Source organism: Cherax quadricarinatus, chromosome 15 (genome assembly GCF_038502225.1).
Source record: "Cherax quadricarinatus isolate ZL_2023a chromosome 15, ASM3850222v1, whole genome shotgun sequence".
NCBI lineage: Eukaryota > Metazoa > Arthropoda > Malacostraca > Decapoda > Parastacidae > Cherax > Cherax quadricarinatus.
In genome coordinates this window covers 42,932,949-42,952,158 of record NC_091306.1, presented here as the reverse complement: position 1 = coordinate 42,952,158, position 19,210 = coordinate 42,932,949, and positions in this window count along the sequence as shown.

Sequence of the window (19,210 nt, the reverse complement as noted above, 5' to 3'; positions counted from 1 at the left end):
ATAGTAAAACCCCAACTAATGAGGTTTTGCACTTACAACATTGGCATTTTTGAAACTAGTTAATTATAGTACTTATGAACAATGAACTACTCTTCCAGTATCAGAACAACTATATTATTTTCTTATTGATGAATAATGCTATTTTTTCCTTGTGCCTTTTTACCAAATATATTCATGGTTTCTGTATGTTCATTTTATGCTTGTTATGGAGGACTTGTATTTGGTAAAGATTGATCAAGCACTGCAACTTTAATATTTATGATGTCTCCATACATCACTGTTTAGCTGGTGGGTTGTTGGCTGGACTGGTGGGTAGGTGGGTTGGCTGCAGCCCAGGAAGAAGACCCTGGCTTGGCACTGCTAGCACCAAGCTGTGTCATAGATGCTACAGCTGGAGGGAAGCTCCATTCTCCCTCCCATACTCCACAACCTTGACATACAATGCATCCTCTCTCACACCCATTCCACCTACCCTGACATGCACATCAACCACCTTGACATGCACACCAACCACCCTCACACCCACCCACTGTCACTCAAACCCTCCCTTACTCTCTGTTTGTTAGTGAAAAGAAACAGTACTGAATGTAAAATATTAGATATAAATTATGTGAAAATAATTGACTGAAATTTGTTATGGATTACTATGGCTCAGGAATACAGTGTATATTAATTAATTTTATATTGTTCTTTAATCGGAAATAGTTTCTGAGTATCAAACAACTGACCTACAATGAAATGCAGTAACACCATATGTAGGTGTGTATGTGTGTGTACTCACTTAATTGAACTCACCTGTTTATGGTGGCAGGGGATAAGCCACAGCTCATGCCCTGCCTCTTTGCTAGTCACTATGAGGTCTACAAAAAATGTGTACTATGTATACAGTAGTGCTCCCATATCCACGGGTCATATATTCCAAGACCTACTGCAGATACTTGAAACTGCAAATAGTAGTGAACCCTATATATACGTAGCTTTTCATTTACATCCTTACCTATGATAAAGTTTAATTGATAAATTACACACAGTAAAGGCATTACGATACTGATGGTTGGGAATCATTGATAGTGGACATGGTTTGTTTTTCAACCTTTTGGAAAAATATCATTTTAGGAAGTTGTCATTTCCTTCTTTTCAGCTCATTAAACGTTTGCTGGAGAAGTTCTAATGCTTCTGTGATTATACGGGTGACTTTAATGCTTCGTTCCATCATAGGATCATAATCCATGAGTTTTTCCTTTAAAGTCTACATTGCTGGAATTTTTGTTTTGTTCTTCACCACCTCATGAATGGAAGATTCAATCTTGCCGAACATCTTGATGACCTCAGCACATGATTTTTTCTTGTTTTATCAAGTCGAGAATTAGTGCTTTTTCACTTATGGGAAGCACTTCACGGTATGAGAGTAAGACACATGTGCAACATCTGGGTATCTTTATTGTAGACGTTTCGCCATCCAGTGGCTTTATCAATACAAATTCTAGGACATAACTTGCTTCAAGTTATGTCCTAGAATTTGTATTGATAAAGCCACTGGATGGCGAAACGTCTACAATAAAGATACCCAGATGTTGCACATGTGTCTTACTCTCATCTTGTCGGTATTATATACCATTCGTACACAACTTCACGGTATGCCTGCTGGGTGTCATGATTGCTTGCCAGATACAAGATATGGCAAACCATACCATGGGTGGGGTTAGAACCCGAGATCAAAGAGTCATAAAACTCCAGACCGACGTGTTAGTCACTGGACCAGCTGGCTACAGTAAGATTCATCCAACTAGGTATATTTCTACACCATAGGAAGGTTAGCATAGGCATCGCTGTGACCACAAATGCAAGTTTTTACAGATGCATCTCCCGCTAGATCTAAACTCAATCCACAAACATAAAAATAAACACAACTACCTCCTAGCAGAGAATGGTCTAACATGTATGAACCGAAGACTGGGACAAGGGTGGTGGGGGTGGCGAAGGGTGATGGGGGTGGTGAAGGGTGGCAGGGGATCGTGGTAGGCTTCCCCCTTTGACCCAATGGTCTAACTCACAGCCAGAAGTATCCTGCGGGCGATGCTCCAAATTTTTTCCTGCAAACTGAACCGTATTAAGTTAATTTTATGAAGTGTTGTATAAAACTGTGCCACAATTCTTTAATAGTGCTAAAACCAAAATGTGCCAAATAAACCCGTGTTAAATAACGGTCTATTGTACATACAATGGAGCCCCGACATTCGATGGCATCGACATTCGATAAATCCGACATTCGATGCATTTTAACGCAAAAATTTTGCCTCGACATTCGATGGAAAACCCGATATTCTATACGATTCATACGAGATGTGTCCACATGTGGCCTGAACTGCCCCGTGTGTGCCAGTGTTTACAAGCCAGCCAGTGTGTGCGCATCTAAGGATACATTCGGTACATTCCATATTATCCATGTTATCACTGTTTTTGGTGCTTGTTTCTGCAAAATAAGTAACCATGGGCCCCAAGAAAGCTTCTAGTGCCAACCCTGTGGTAAAAAGGGTGAGAATTAGTATGGAAATTAAGAAAGATTTTGAAGGGTTTGGGGCTAACCCTGGGAAGCCTATGCCAGTTGTGGAATCCATTGTGCCTACTTCAAAAATTAAGGAAATGTGTGCAAAGTGGGTTGAACTGCAAACCTTTATGAATGAAAATCACCTTAACACAGCTATTGCAAGCCGTGCTGGTGACTATTACAATGACATTGTTGTGGCCCATTTTAGACAAATCGTAAAGGAACGGGAGGTACAGAGCTCTATGGACAGATTTTTTTGTGCGACAGAGGTCCAGTGACTCTCAAGCTGGTCCTAGTGGCATTAAAAGAAGAAGGGAAGTAACCCCGGAAAAGGACTTGCTACCTCAAGTCCTAATGGAAGGGAATTCCCCTTCTAAACATTAACACCATCCACACTCTCCCCTCCTCCCATCCCATCAATCATCACCAGATCTTCATTAAAGGTAAGTGTCAATTATTCTATTGTTATTGTTGTTATTGTAATTATTCTATTGCATTAAACTTAATATTTCATGTGGTAAAAAAATTTTTTTCATACTTTTGGGTGTCTTGCACGGATTAATTTGATTTACATTATTTCTTATGGGGGAAATTAATTCGGCTTTCGATATTTTCGACATTCGATGAGCTCTCAGGAATAGATTAATATCGAATGTCGGGGGTCCACTGTACAGAGATACCCCAAGTTTCGTACATCTCCCAACTCAAACAGGTATGTAGGTGTATTATTGTAAGTGCTTTTCTATGTGTATTTTTGGGGATCTGAAACAAGTTAATCTAATTCACATTATTCCTCATAGGAACAAATTCATTCAATAATGGCACTCGAACAGCCTTCTGAAACGAATTATGGCCGAAACTCTGGGTACCACTGTGTATGACTGTGTGTGTGTGTGTGCGCGCATATAATATACATATATATATATATATATATATATATATTTTTTTTTTTTTTTTTTTAAAAAGTCGGCCGTCTCCCACCGAGGCAGGGTGACCCAAAAAAGAAAGAAAATCCCCAAAAAGAAAATACTTTCATCATCATTCAACACTTTCACCACACTCACACATTATCACTGTTTTTGCAGAGGTGCTCAGAATACAACAGTCTAGAAGCATACACATATAAAGATACACAACATATCCCTCCAAACTGCCAATATCCCAAACCCCTCCTTTAAAGTGCAGGCATTGTACTTCCCATTTCCAGGACTCAAGTCCGACTATATGAATATATATATATATATATATATATATATATATATATATATATATATATATATATATATATATATATATATATATATATATATATATATACATATATATATATATATATATATATATATATATATATATATATATATATATATATATATATATATATATATATATATATATATATATATATATATATATATACATGTATATATATATATATATATATATATATATATATATATATATATATATATGTATATATATATATATATATATATATACATTATATATATATATATACATGTATATATATATATATACATGTGTATATATATATATATACACACACACACCTACTATCCGACTTACGACCTGCTCGACATACGACCACTCGATTTACGACCATGTTTTGTATGCAAATCTTCTGGGAAATAAACAACTGTTTGTGTTTTATGCAGTGTTTCTCCTAAACCTTACAGTATAAAATACAGTACTAACAGCGTAAAAAGCAATGTAAAAAAAGAAATACCAAAATAAAACAATAAAATGAAATCATTACTTAATGTGATGCTGATATTCAGTAGTAAGGTTCTACTTACATCCATTTTGACTTACGACCGGTTAGTCGGAACCAAGCTCAGTTGTAATTCAGATGGTAGGTGTGTGTGTGCATATATATATATATACATGTATATATATATATGTATGTATATATATATATATATATATATATATATATATATATATATATATATATATATATATATATATATATGTATATATATATATATATATATATATATATATATATATATATATATATATATATATATATATACATGTATATATATATATTATAGGTAGTAGGTTGGTAGACAGCAACCACCGAGGGAGGTACTACCATCCTGCCAAGTGAGTGTAAAACGAAAGCCTGTAAATGTTTTACATGATGGTAGGATTGCTAGTGTCTTTTGTCTGTCTCATAAACATGCAAGATTTCAGGTATGTCTTGCTACTTCTACTTGCACTTAGGTCACACTACACATGTACAAGCATATATATACACGCCCTCTGGGTATTCTTCTATTTTCTTTCTAATTCTTGTTCTTGTTTATTTCCTCTTATCTCCATGGGGAAGTGGAACAGAATTCTTCCTCCGTGAGCTATGCATGTTGTAAGAGGTGACTGGAACGCCGGGAGCAAGGGGCTAGTAACCCCTTCTCCCGAATAAATTACTAAATTTAAAAGAAAAACTTACGTTTTTCTTTTTGGGCCACCCTTCCTTGGTGGGATATGGCCGGTGTGTTGAAAAAAAGATATATATATATATATACAGTGGACCCTCAACCAACGATGGCATTGATTAACGATAAATCCGACAAGCGATACATTTTAACGCAAAAATTTTGCCTCGACTAGCGCTAAAAAACTCGACCAACACTATTCGTTCCATCTGAGACACGTCCACTTCTGGCCAGTGTTTACAAGCCAGCCAGCCACCGCGGTTGCTTCCAAGCATACAATCGGAACATTTCATATTATAGGCGCCTTTTTAATGATTGCACCTGCAAAATAAGTCACCATGGGCCCCAAGAAAGCTTCTAGTGCCAACCCTACAGCAAAAAGGGTGAGAATTACTATGGGTATGAAGAAAGAGATCATTGCTAAGTATGAAAGTGGAGTGCGTGTCTCCGAGCTGGCCAGGTTGTACACAAAACCCCAATCAACCATCGCTACTATTGTGGGCAAGAAAACGGCAATCAAGGAAGCTGTTCTTGCCAAAGGTGCAACTATGTTTTCGAAACTGAGATCGCAAGTACTCGATGTTGAGAGACTGTTATTGGTGTGGATAAACGAAAAACAGATAGCAGGAGATAGCATCTCTCAAGCGATCATATGTGAAAAGGCTAGGAAGTTGCATGACGATTTAATTAAAAAAATGCCAGCAACTAGTGGTGATGTGAGTGAATTTAAGGCCAGCAAAGGTTGGTTTGAGAGATTTAAAGGGAAGGGAAGTAACCCCGGAAAAGGACTTGCCACCTCAAGTCCTAATGGAAGGGGATTCCCCTTCTAAACACTAAGACCATCAACACTCTCCCCTCCTCCCATCCCATCAATCATCACCTGATCTTCAATAAAGGTAAGTGTCATGTAACTGTGCATGTCTTCTTCAGTTTGTGTGTATTAAAATTAATATTTCATGTAATAATAATAATAATAATATCTTTATTTACTACAAGTACATGTACAAGGTATACAGTCCTAGCTGACAACAATGACGTACTACTATATAGAAAGTCCCTTGTTATGCTCCGCATTTCGGGCAAATTAGGTCAGTGTCCCAGGATGCGACCCACACCAGTCGACTAACACCTAGGTACCCATTTTACTGATGGGGAACATAGACAACAGGTGGAAAGAAACACGTCCAATGTTTCTACTCTGGCTGGGAATCGAACCCAGGCCTTCGCCGTTTGAAGCGAGAGCTTTAACCACCAGGCCACCAGTGGTAAAAACAATTTTTTTTCATACTTTGGGGTGTCCTACACGGATTAATTTGATTTCCATTATTTCTTATGGGGAAAATTAACTTGACTAACGATAATTTTGACTAACGATGAGCTCTCAGGAACGGATTACTAGTGTTAGTCGAGGGTCCACTGTATGTATATATATATATATATATATATATATATATATATATATATATATATGTATATATATATATATATATATATATGTATATATATATATATATATACAGTGGACCCCCGCATAGCGAACGCCTTGCATAGCGAACAATCCGCATAGCGAACGCTTTGTTCGCTAAAATTTTGCCCCGCATAGTGGACAAAAACCCGCTCAGCGACCTTCGTCCGAGACGCGTCCAATGTGCGCCCTCAGCCAGCCTCACATGTGCCGCCCGTCCCATTGTTTACCAGCCAGCCTCCGCGGTAACATTCAAGCATACACTCGGAATATTTCGTATTATTACAGTGTTTTCGGTGCTGTTTGTGGAAAATAAGTAAGAAAGCTTCTAGTGCCAACCCTACACCTCAAAGGGTAAGAATATTGAAATGAAGAAAGAGATCATTGATAAGTATGAAAGTGGAGTACGTATCACCGACCTGGTCAGGTAACCATCGCTTCTATTGTGGGCAAGAAAACGGCAATCAAGGAAGCTGTTGTTGCCAAAGGTTTAACTGTGTTTTCGAAACAAAGATCGCAAGTGATGGAAGATGTTGAGAGACTCTTATTGGTGTGGATAAATGAAAAACAGCTAGCAGGAGATAGCGTCTCTCAAGCGATCATATGTGAAAAGGCTAGGAAGTTGCATGACGATTTAATTAAAAAAATGCCTGCAACTAGTGATGATGTGAGTGAATTTAAGGCCAGCAAAGGTTGGTTTGAGAGATTTAAGAAGCGTAGTGGCATCCATAGTGTGATACGGCATGGTGAGGCTGCCAGTTCGGACCACAAAGCGGCTGAAAAATATGTGCATGAATTCAAGGAGTACATAGAAACTGAAGGACTGGAACCTGAACAAGTGTTTAATTGTGATGAAACAGGCCTGTTCTGGAAGAAAATGCCAAGCAGGACCTACATTACTCAGGAGGAAAAGGCACTCCCAGGACATAAGCCTATGAAAGACAGGCTTACTTTGTTGATGTGTGCCAATGCTAGTGGTGATTGCAAAGTTAAGCCTTTATTAGTGTATCACTCTGAAACTCCCAGAGCGTTCATGTCCTCATATAGGGCAAACAGTAAGGCATGGGTCACTAGGGAATTTTTCTATAACTGGTTACACCATGCATTTGCCCCCAATGTGAAAGATTACCTAACTGAAAAGAAATTAGATTAAGTGCCTCCTGGTGTTAGACAATGCCCCTGGTCATCCTACAGACATGGCAGAGCGACTTTATGGGGACATGAGCTTCATTAAGGTGAAGTTTTTGCCTCCTAATACCACTCCTCTCCTGCAGCCCATGGACCAGCAGGTCATTTCCATTCAAGAAACTGTACACATCTGTTTCAAAAGTGCTTTGAAGTGACCACAGACACTCGATTGACTCTAAAAGAGTAAGGATCACTTTAATATCCTCAATTGTGTAAACCTTATAGGTAAGGCTTGGGAGGGAGTGACTAAGATCTGCTTGGAAGAAACTGTGGCCAGAGACAAAAGGGATTTTGAAGGGTTTGAGGCTAACCCTGAGAGGAGTAGATTGAGGAATCAATTGTGGAATTGGGGAAGTCCTTGGGGTTGGAGGTTAGTGGGGAGGATGTGGAAGAGTTGGTGGAGGAGGACAATGAAGAACTAACCACTGATAGATAGATAGATAGATAGACAGATAGATAGATACACACACACTGTTGTGAAAAAAAATTAAGGAACGAGAGGTTGTGTGATCATATAAGCTGGTCCTAGCATTTTCAGTCCTTGGAAGGGGATATGTGAAGTTTGTAAATTTATGTTTCCATTTTCAATAGAAGCATAGCATTTCCATAACGACCAGCCCTTCACATTAAGTTCGAACATGGAAGTAGAAATAGATTAGATTTCCATTAGTGGCAGGCATCTCCAAGGAGCGCCAGAGTAGAATTCATTTCCACTGGTGGTTCACATTTCCGTTAAGAAGTGCTGTAGAAAGTAGCAAGTCTGAGACCTCCTCACTATGCATTAGGCAACTCCACTGTCTTAGCATTTTGGGGCAGGGGTGAGGGAGGGTGATGTGATGTAAACAAAGCAGCCTATCATTCAGGTCAGTGTCTCTGAATGCGTACTGTATAATTTCAACTCAGTGCACATCGCTCAGTTTTTCCTTTTCATCACGACTCGCGTAATTGTAATGACATGATTGCAAACAACCCACGGCACGGCTTGGAGGGGACTTGAGCTAGAGTTCATCATGGCCACACTGGTGGTAGAGTCACATGTAAATTACTTGCATTTGCTGTCACAGTGGGTCTCATGCTAACTTCCTTATGGTGTATAAATATACCTAGTCGGATGAATCTTATTGCAGCCAGCTGGACCAGTGGCTTAAGCACTGGCCTGGAGCTTTACGATTCACTTGTCACAAGTTCAATCCCCACTCATACCATGGTTTGTTTCCTTTTAATCACTCCATCTCGTCTCTGCATGTTTATCATGGCCTCTAAATGAGGTGTAGGTAACACTGGTGAAGGAAGAAGATTAAGCATGGAACTATGTCTCTTACGAAGAAATTGAAGGTAATTGAGGTGCTGAAGTAGAGTAGATCTATAACCCACTATGATAACATGAACGTAGATAAGTATGTTTATGGAGCAACTTGCAATGTGAACAGACTGACTGATGTTGTAGTGGCCAGGCTTAGGCTTGGTTACAAGTACTTCTGGCAGTTTGGGAGACACACAGATGATGATCAAACTAAATGTAAATTATGTGATCAGGCATATGGTCACTCTCTTGAACACTATGTGCTTAATTGTCCACTTATTGAGGAATACAGAGACAGACAGTATAATAACCTATGTGACATGTCAAGATATCTTATTAATGAAAATAAGATACCAGATATACTAAGCAAATTTCCTAAATTTGCTTGTAACAGATAAGTGAACTATAGATATGTAGATATAAATCCATATGTATTCCTGTTAACCCTTTGGGGCCTAGTTCCTAGGCCTTTTGTGTATCCATATGCTCTCGCGCTACCGTCCACAGGATGGATATGGGGTGCACAATAAACTAGCCACTTCGGTGGCAAAATCTAATCTCTGAAGTGTGGTGCACACATCATGGAGATGGGACGAATGTTTGGCATTAGAGAGTATCCTTGATTAGGTCAACTTGAGACAATGAGGCCAAGATAACAGCTTGTGCAATGCAAGATCATCAGTGTAAAGAATGAGGAACAGGTCCACAGCCAGCCTCTCCACTCACTTCAACATGTTAAGCATCATGAACTCAATTTGATGGTAAGTAACAAATAATGTACAGTATTAATGTAAGCATTTCTTAACTAATGTACTTTCATTTAACTGTCTGACTCACTAGAATACAGGTATTTCACAGAGCATCATCATCAACAGTGTTAAGCATGAAAAAAAATCTTTTTATGATATTAAAAAATGTTATGGCTCTCAAAGAATGCAACCCTGTTTTTGCCATAAGTTTTTTTAGTTCAAAAGCCACAGAAATCATTAATAGTGCAGTTTTCAGGAACGTAATGCACATGAATTATGATTGTCCACTGTACACACATGTACACATGTATGATGAAGCTCATGGAACAGGGAGAGAGTGGACCTAGTAGTGACCAGTAAAGAGGCAGGGCCAGGAGCTATGACTCGGTCCCCGGAACCACAATTAGGTGAGTACACACACACACAGTAGATTGTTGGATAACATGCAATCTGTTAACGTATTTTCTGTAAACATGTTTTGCAAAATTGTGGCATATTTTCAGTGTACACACTGTAAAAATAGGTTTACATGGTGGAGTATATGTAGGGGAAATACAGCACACGCTGGTCTTTTCCCTCCACCTCACACTGTCTTATGGGCTAGTGGGTGAGGACAAGGTACTGGGTGAAGAAGGATGAGAGTGGCCCATGGGTGCATGTTGTCACTGCCATCCCATGTTCCCCTCACCCACTACACATCCCATGTGGCACTGGTAAGATGGGCACTAGTGTGGGGATGGGAAGAGGCAGGTGGATGAAGGTGTACAAGTGAGGGTGAATGTTTGAGAGAGAGGTGGGTGCATGTGGAGGATGGGAAGAAGCCTGAGAAAGCATAATGGGGAGAAGCATGGATTGGGGTATGGGTGCAGGGCAACTGTGGGAGATGGGTAAAGGGCAACTGTGGGAGATGGATGAAGATGGGCACCTGATATTGGGTGAAGTTGGGCACCTGATGTTGGGAGAAGATGGGCACCTGATGTTGGGTGAAGGTGTTGGTCCACAAGCTGTTTTACCTTTCAATGCATAGACAACAGGTTGAGGGCATGTGGTTGGGTTGGGTGAAGGTGGATGAGAGCTAGAATATACATGTATAGGCAGAGTGGTGTGAAAAATTGGTGTTGGCATTGGGTATGGTGGGTGAAGGTTAGAGTGCTTGGTAGTGAATCTCAGGGCTTCGTTCATACACATTTAATGCCATCCCTCATGCTACATTCATACACATCCAGTACCATAGCTCAGCCACACACCTCTACCCAGACCAACTGATTATTCAACCTTCCCCTCCCTCCTGCGGCCACACATCCTTGCTTCACACCCGGCAACCTCACCCATACCACTCACAACCTCCACAAATACCACCTACCCCTGTAATTCCCCCACAGCCACATGCCTTCACCCACATTATCCCAACTAACAACCTACAACCACATGACCAACCCATAGCACATCCCTACACTATTTCTCTACTGCATGAAGACCATACCTTGCCCAGTGCCACAACCTCATGCCCACACCTTACCCAGCCTTTCAACCTAACATGCCACCCACATACCCTCATTACCACCTACACAACCAACCACACACTCATCCACCCAGTCACCCATCATCAGATCACCACCCACATTGAGTCACAGACAACCACACCTCTCACCCACACAACTCCCCTACAGCTTCACACCCACATGGCTCCATTCCAACAACTTACCTATGCTTTCACTCACACCACCCTCTTCCCCATGGCTTCAAGCCCAAACAGCCCTACTCCAACAGCACCACACCAACACCTTATCCATGCTTTAATGGCCCATCCAACAAAGTCACATAGCCACCCAACACCCTCACTACCAACACCAGCAACCATTCACTCACCCAACCACATTACCACCACCAAGCCACCAACACTGCCACCCACATGGTCACTATCACACTGCTTCGTTGCTTCCAGACTACGCCCCTCCACTGCACAGCATCATTCACCTCCTGCCCCCACCCCTCCACTATTCAGTCTTCACCTCCCACAACAGCAGTCCCTCAATCCCCACCCCTTGGTCCCGCCACTCTGATGCCAAACCTACTCTAACCCCTCCTGTGTACACTCCAACCACTCTAACCCCCTCTATAACTTCCATACAGTTGTAACGAGTGGGACAAGCAAACAATAAAGTACCTTTGTCTTCTAGCAGCTATGTGGTTGCAGGATCTTTTTCACACATCACCACAGTGACCTTCAAGTACATTATTATTATTTTTTTTTTACAATTTTGAGACAAACAAAAATTGGTTGGCTTTTTTGGGGTGTACTGAACATAACCCTATTTTTTTACTTATATTCTTCAGCTTGGTTTACAAAATTTTTAATTATACTCTGTTTTCCAAGTGTCTATTGCATACATAAACACATGCATACTTGCACATACACATACATACATGCATATTTGATCATTCCATCACCCATCCTGTCTCTGGATATTATTAGCAAAGGTGAAAGTGCCAAGGGGTTGAAGCATAAAACCATGCCTATTTTGAAAAAAGTGATAGAGATGCTTAAAGGTGGTGCTTGGATTATGTCACTTGTGTTTGGTGTTACAGCATCAACAATTTATTTAATTAAAAATACGAGCCTGTACCATGAGTAACATTCATTGTGGCTTGCAGGAAAGTGTGTCAGGAAGTCAATACCAGTGAATAAGACTGAAAATTACTAAATCTGTAAATTGACCTGAAAACAAAGAAAGGTACACTACTTAATGCCTTTATGATTAAGGAAAAGCTCAGCTACAAAATAAAGTATGTAAGCAAGTATGTGAGCAGGTTAGTAAGCCGCCTACACAAGTGTTTGCTTACCTTTGGATGTTTTAACAGTTTTCAAGTGCATACTAAATTTAAAATTACTAAATTTAAAAAAAAAGAAATTTTAATTTGTTTTTTTTTTAGGTCACCCCTGCCTTGATAGGATACAGCTGGTGTGATGAATAAAAAAAATTAGCGGGGGAAGTACCTTTGCCAGCAAGGCTGCTGCCTGGAATTTTCCTGCCCAACTGGAGGAAATTATTTCTTAGGGTGGCTATGTGCCTCAACAAGTGTTCAATGCTGATGAGAAAGAATTACATTGGAAGAAATACTGTTTAAAACTCATATAGTAAACAAGAAAAAAAATGACTTTGGCTTCAAAGCAAAGAAGGATCACTTCAATTTGCTTCTTTATGGTAATGAATCAGGTGATTTCAAGCACAGAGTGATACTTGTTTATCACTTCAAGAATCCCCATGCATTAAAAAACAGACAGAATCACTTTGCCTGTTATTTGGCAGTCTTACAAGACAGCATGGATGAGTGAGGTCCTGTTTGTTGAGCGAGTCAAGGCTTATTTTATTCCTTCGGACATGATGAACCTGGCAAGAATCTTTAATGCAAAGTTCTCCTCATTCTTGACGATTCTTGTAGCCATCCTAAAGTATCGCAGTCTGTGGACCCAAATGTGAAGGTTGTGTTTTTACCACCAAATATGGCATCATCAATACAGCCACTAGATCAAGGAGTGATTAAGACATTTAACTGCAGCTGCACATGAAGGGTGGTGTAGAAGCTCAACACAACAGTGAATGGATTGTAGATGCAATTACTAATGTAAATTGCATGGGATGAAGTGCCCATGCAATCTACATTACTAATTGCATCTGCAGTTAGTAATGTAGATTGCATGGACACTTATCTCCAGCTTGCAATAAATGCAATAAATGGGCATTTGTCTCCAGCTTGCAATAAATGCAAGCTGGAGATAAGTATGGCCTAGTGTGGCAAATAATTTCTCAGGTTTTTCCCTCAGCAGAGAGCCAGATTCATGAAATTGTGGATCTGACAAGAAAAGTCCCAGGTAATGTCTTTGAAGGTATACAGGTAGGTGTAAATGAATTCATAGATGATGACAAAGAACGAAGTGCAGAAGAAATGCTGGAGGAACTCAGTTCCCAGATAAAAAGGAAAAAAATAACGGAAGAGGATGAGGAAGAAGTACCTCATTTAAACAGTTAATATTCAAGGGTATGTCATATGCTGCAAATCATTGGTAAGACTGCAGATTTTTCAACTGAAAAGGACCCTGGGAGTTGTAGAACTGCTATGAAGTTTTGGATTAAGCAATGATACCTTATCATCATCCATATCAAGCACTGTAGGGTAAAACACAGCAGGACATGACAGAATATCTGAGGACTCCAGAAAGTGAAACTCTGCGTTGACCTCAGCCCTCCACCATGACCATCCACCTCAGTCCAGTAAGGCCACAAGAACTCTCTCCACTAACCTCCAGATCAACATGCAAAAGCAATCAGAATTTAGCACAAGTAAAATATATGTGACCTTTTCCATTGCATGCACTGTATGTATGCACAGAGAATTTATTAACCCTTTCACTGTCAGCATCCCCAAAATTAAAAGTGCTGGCAGTTTTGGGATATCTCAGGAAAAAAATTCCTTCTGAAAAAAGACAAAATTTGATGGAATTGTGCAGGCACAAAGTTGGCAGTCTGAGTGCAGTTTATGCATTAGCAAATTTGCCCATTGAGTCCTATTTTAAGCCAATTCCATTGCTCAAGTTGAACAAATTCTTAACAATTCAACTTGTATGCCTTCCATGCTATTTAATGAGCAAAAGATATCACACATTTAGCAACCAGAATTACCCCATCAGTTTTACACAAAATTAAGCATATTCAAATTTTAAACCAGAGTCTAAAATAACACTGTATGCACTCCAGCCACTAAGACAACCTATCCTCTATTCATGAATCACATGCTCAGGCTTCTCCTACGTACATTTGCCCTCTGTTTTGAATCCATCATACAAAGATGGTCAAAGTTTTACTGTATTTCTTGGATAATAAAATATAAGCAAGAATGATTGGTCATGGTTTAAGGCATCCAATAACTGAATCAGACTTAGTAAAAACCCATAAAACAGAATAATGTGGTAGGGAAGTTTACCCTTCCTCAGGAAAATCTTCCAAAATCGAATATGTCTCCTACTTTGAGCCCTACTTCAAGCTACTTCCAATCCTGAAACCCAGCAAAATCATCTCTACTTGAATAGTATGGCTTCCAGACTATCAATTGATACCAAGAAACAGCCAATAAAATAATAAAAATCATCCAAGAAAACACCTCTAAATTGCAATTTTAAAAACACAAGGTCAGAGGTTTGTTTTTCCCATCATGCACTGTGTGGGGAAGGATTTTTTTTATACTGTACACACTTACTGCACAGAGCCATTCTTATATCTAGGCCAAAATTTAGTGCTTGCAGTATATTTGAGAGTGCTGCATTAAAAACGTAGATCTATGAGAGTAGAACTGGCTTGAATAATATAGTTTAATGTGAAACAGTGAAAGGGTTAACATACAGCACTTCCATCTAGGCCTAGTAGGAACACATGAATCCTCTCTGCACATTTCTAGATCAATCAGCAGAACAGCCACATTGTCTAACTGGAGGTTGTTCTTGGGGTCCTCGACCCCTGCAGCCAAGTCCTTGACCAGGCCTCCCGGTGGATCAGGGCCTGATCAACCAGACTGTTACTGCTGGCTGCATGTAGTCCAATGTAAGGTAACTTTTATACAGACTGTTAGAAAAGTAATAAAAACAATTATTTAAATTTTTGGTAGTGTTCAGAAAACAGCTCTATTTTTCTCATATTGTCTTCCTACCTGGAGTCTACCCCTGAAGAGTGTTCCAGGGGTTAACACCCCTGTGGCCTGGTCCATGACCAGAGATCTTGGTGGATCTGGGCCTTATCAGCTAGACTGTTTCTGCTGGCTACACACAGTGCAACATATGAACCACAGCCCCTATCCAGTTCTCTCTTGAAGACAGCTAGGGGTCTATTGATAACCCTCCTTATGTATGATGGGAGACTGCTCAACAGCTTCCCATCATACTTAAGAGTGATTTCCAGTACAGTAGACCCCTAGCTGTCTTTAAGAGAAAGCCGGATAAGTTTGTAAAGTCAGTTCTAACCAGCTGGGCTGGTCAGGAACTGACCACGATAGATATGTAAGTACAGTATGTATGTATATAACATCTCTTGTGAGAAGCCTGCCAAAATTCCATTCTGAGACACCTTAATCTACTCGACCATCCATATAGTGAACCCTCGTTTTTCGTAATTAATCCGTTCCAGAGAGTGTGACTAATGGTGACATTGACGATTTGCAAAACCATTTTCACCATAAGAAATAATGTAAATCCAATTAACCATTAAACTGTCCAAACGTAGATCTACGTTGACGTGCGTAGCTCTCCGAACGTAGATCTACATTTTTTTTTACATGCTTTCAAATGGAGAAAATAAAGGTCAGAGCGCTAGGCACGTGAATGTAGATCTATGTTTGGACAGTTTAAGGGTTAATAACAAAATAAGGCACAATGCCGTGACTGGAACGATACACAAATAACCCGCACATATTTAACTGGCTCCTCCTCCTCCTTACTACCTTCCCCACTACTACTACCTTCTAGCTCCACTACTACTACTACTACCACCTCCTGCCTATATATACCCCTCCTCTCCTTTTTGTAAGTGTGACTTTGTAAATGGTCCAAGTCGGACCAAAATGTCATAATAAGCTCCTCTTCTGTGTGCAGGTTATTTGTATATAAATCCAATTAATCCATTTCAGACCAAAAGTATTAACAAAAAAAATTTTTTTACATGAAATATAGCTTTACATACACAGAAGACAATGAGACATGAAGAATGACACAATAATAACATTACACCTACCTTTATTGAAGACTCTTGTTGGTGTATGAATAAATTGTGGCGGTGGCAGGGGAGTGTATTTGGAAGCAGGACAAGATAGTCTTTCAATATGACACTAATATCAACTCTCCGGCTAATTTATCTACCACAGTTCATCTAATATGGAGGTGGCGGTGTTGTCAGTCGCCCTATATAACTCCAACAACATTGGAGGAGTTAGGCTTGTGCTGTCCTTTTTGTATCGATTAATCGCTTACCTTACTTGCTACACTGTTAACCCTTTCAGGGTTTCGGCCGTACTAGTACAGCTTACGCACCAGGGTTTTTGACGTACTAGGACGCATAAATTCTAGCGCCCTCAAATCTAGTGAGAGAAAGCTGGTAGGCCTACATATGAAAGAATGGGTCTATGTGGTCAGTGTGCGTGGTATAAAAAAATCCTGCAGCACACAGTGCGTAAGGAGAAAAAAAAAACTTTGACCGTGTTTTTGGATTAAAACAGCAACTTCGCACTGTATTTACATATGGTATTTATTGTTGTATTCTAGTTTTCCTGGTCTCATTTTATAGAATGGAAGACATATTACAGAAATTGAGATGATTTTTGACTGGTTTTGCAAAGAAAACTACCTTAAAATTGCGCTCGAAGTAGCAGAAATGTTCGATTTTTACCAACTTCAAAAGTAAACAAATCATGCTCTGCGTCCAATACACGTCAACTGGTGAGTCTAATATTCTTTCACAAATGCGCTGTTAATATTTATACCATTTCTACACCAATGCAGTAGTCTGCATAACAGTAAATCTTCTATTTTTTTGTGAGAATAAAAATTCAAAGTGGAAAGCAAAAGAATGTAAGAGGGGCATGGGGACGTGACTAATGAAGAGAGGAAATGTTATTTTAGTGCCAGGAATGTCTTTCTTGTTTATTCTGGACCCTATTCGGAAATTGGCATCTTTTGAAATTTGTGTGAAATTGGCAAAATTGCTAAATTCTGACCACTGTATTGGATAGTTGAAATCGGTAAATATGTGGTTTCATGTACTCATCCGATAGAAAAAATGGAGTTCTAACAAAATACTGTAGTTATGATTTTTGTCGACAAGTACACTGGAATTGGTCGAAAATAGGGCTCAAAGTGGGCAAAATTGCCGTTGCGTAAACATCATCGAGACCGCTAACTTCACGAGAGCATAATTTCATAAGTTTTCCATCAAATTTCATACTTTTGGTGTCATTATGATCGGGAAAAGATTCTCTATCTTTTCATAAGAAATTTTTTTTTTTTTTTGAAATTTGGCTGACCCTGAGAACAAGTCTCTGAGAGGGCCTGTCGACCCTGAAAGGGTTAATGCTACACTTTATCGCTGGCTGACGTTATAACCTTTATCGACTCGTACTGCTTTAATATCGTACATATCCCAGAATCACTGAAGAAGGTACATTCTCCCCTCTCTCTTCCTCCTCCACTTTGGTACTTTGCTACGAGTTCTTTCTTGAATTTTACTGTGTTTCTCACCTTCTTTAGCAAAAGCCTGGCACTAGGAACTTTCTTTGGGACCATGGTGGCTTATTTAGCAGTTACAAACACTAAAATGAATGAAATATTACGAAATGTATCGTATGAACGTATGGGATCGTCCTCACTCGCTGATAAACAATGGCACACTGGCTGGAAATGGAGTATGGGGCCACTCAGGGCCATGCATACACGTCTGGGACGAACGACTATTTGCGAGTCACCATTTTGACAAAAAAGACGCTACGATTTTCAAAAATTACGACTTCCGATGCTTACGAAAAATGAGGGTCCAATGTGTATGTGTGTTATATATATATATATACATACACACATACATACATACATACTCCCCCCGTGATTGTTTTGCATCCTGTATCGCTTGGTTTGCAGTATTTGCATAATGTATATGTGTGTGTGTGTGTACTAACCTATTTGTACTCACCTATTTGTGGTTGCAGGGTTCAAGTCATAGCTCCTGGCCCCGCCTCTTCACTGAGTGTGTGTGTATGTATGTATGTATGTATGTATGTATGTATGTATGTATGTATGTATGTATGTATGCATGCATGCATGCATGCATGTCTGTATGTATTTCATCATTTACACGTGTTGTATCCCTCCAGCATTTCAAGTGTTTTTCGTAATAGTTATTGCCTTAACCTACTTTGGTTTCATTTGTTTCTCATAGAATTTTAATTAATGTAAACAAATAATTACCAAAAGCAAATAAAAACTGATGCCTCTTCAGTAATCTGTAAAAAATGTGTACTAAACCAAATAATAATTTATCTAATAATACATCTTAACAGTAAAACCCTGTGAAGAAAATATCAAAATTTAGGACTTAGAATATTAACAAATTATATTCCTTGCAAGGTGAAATACATACACATAAAAGTATACCATATATACTAAATGTATACCATGTATAACAAAAGTATACCATGTATAATAGAGGTATACCATGTATAATAGAAGTGTACCATGTATAATGAAGGCATATCAGGTATAATATGTATACTAAAGGTATAACATATATAGTGAAGGTGTGCCATGTATACTAAAAGTATACTATGTATACTAAAGGTATACCATGTATACTGAAGGTATACCGTGTATACTAAACTATAGGTCAAGATTTCAAAGTCAATTTGAGGACAAAAAAGGAAAGGGGGGTAGGGGGTTCAACCTGTTTATTATTTGTAATATTTCTG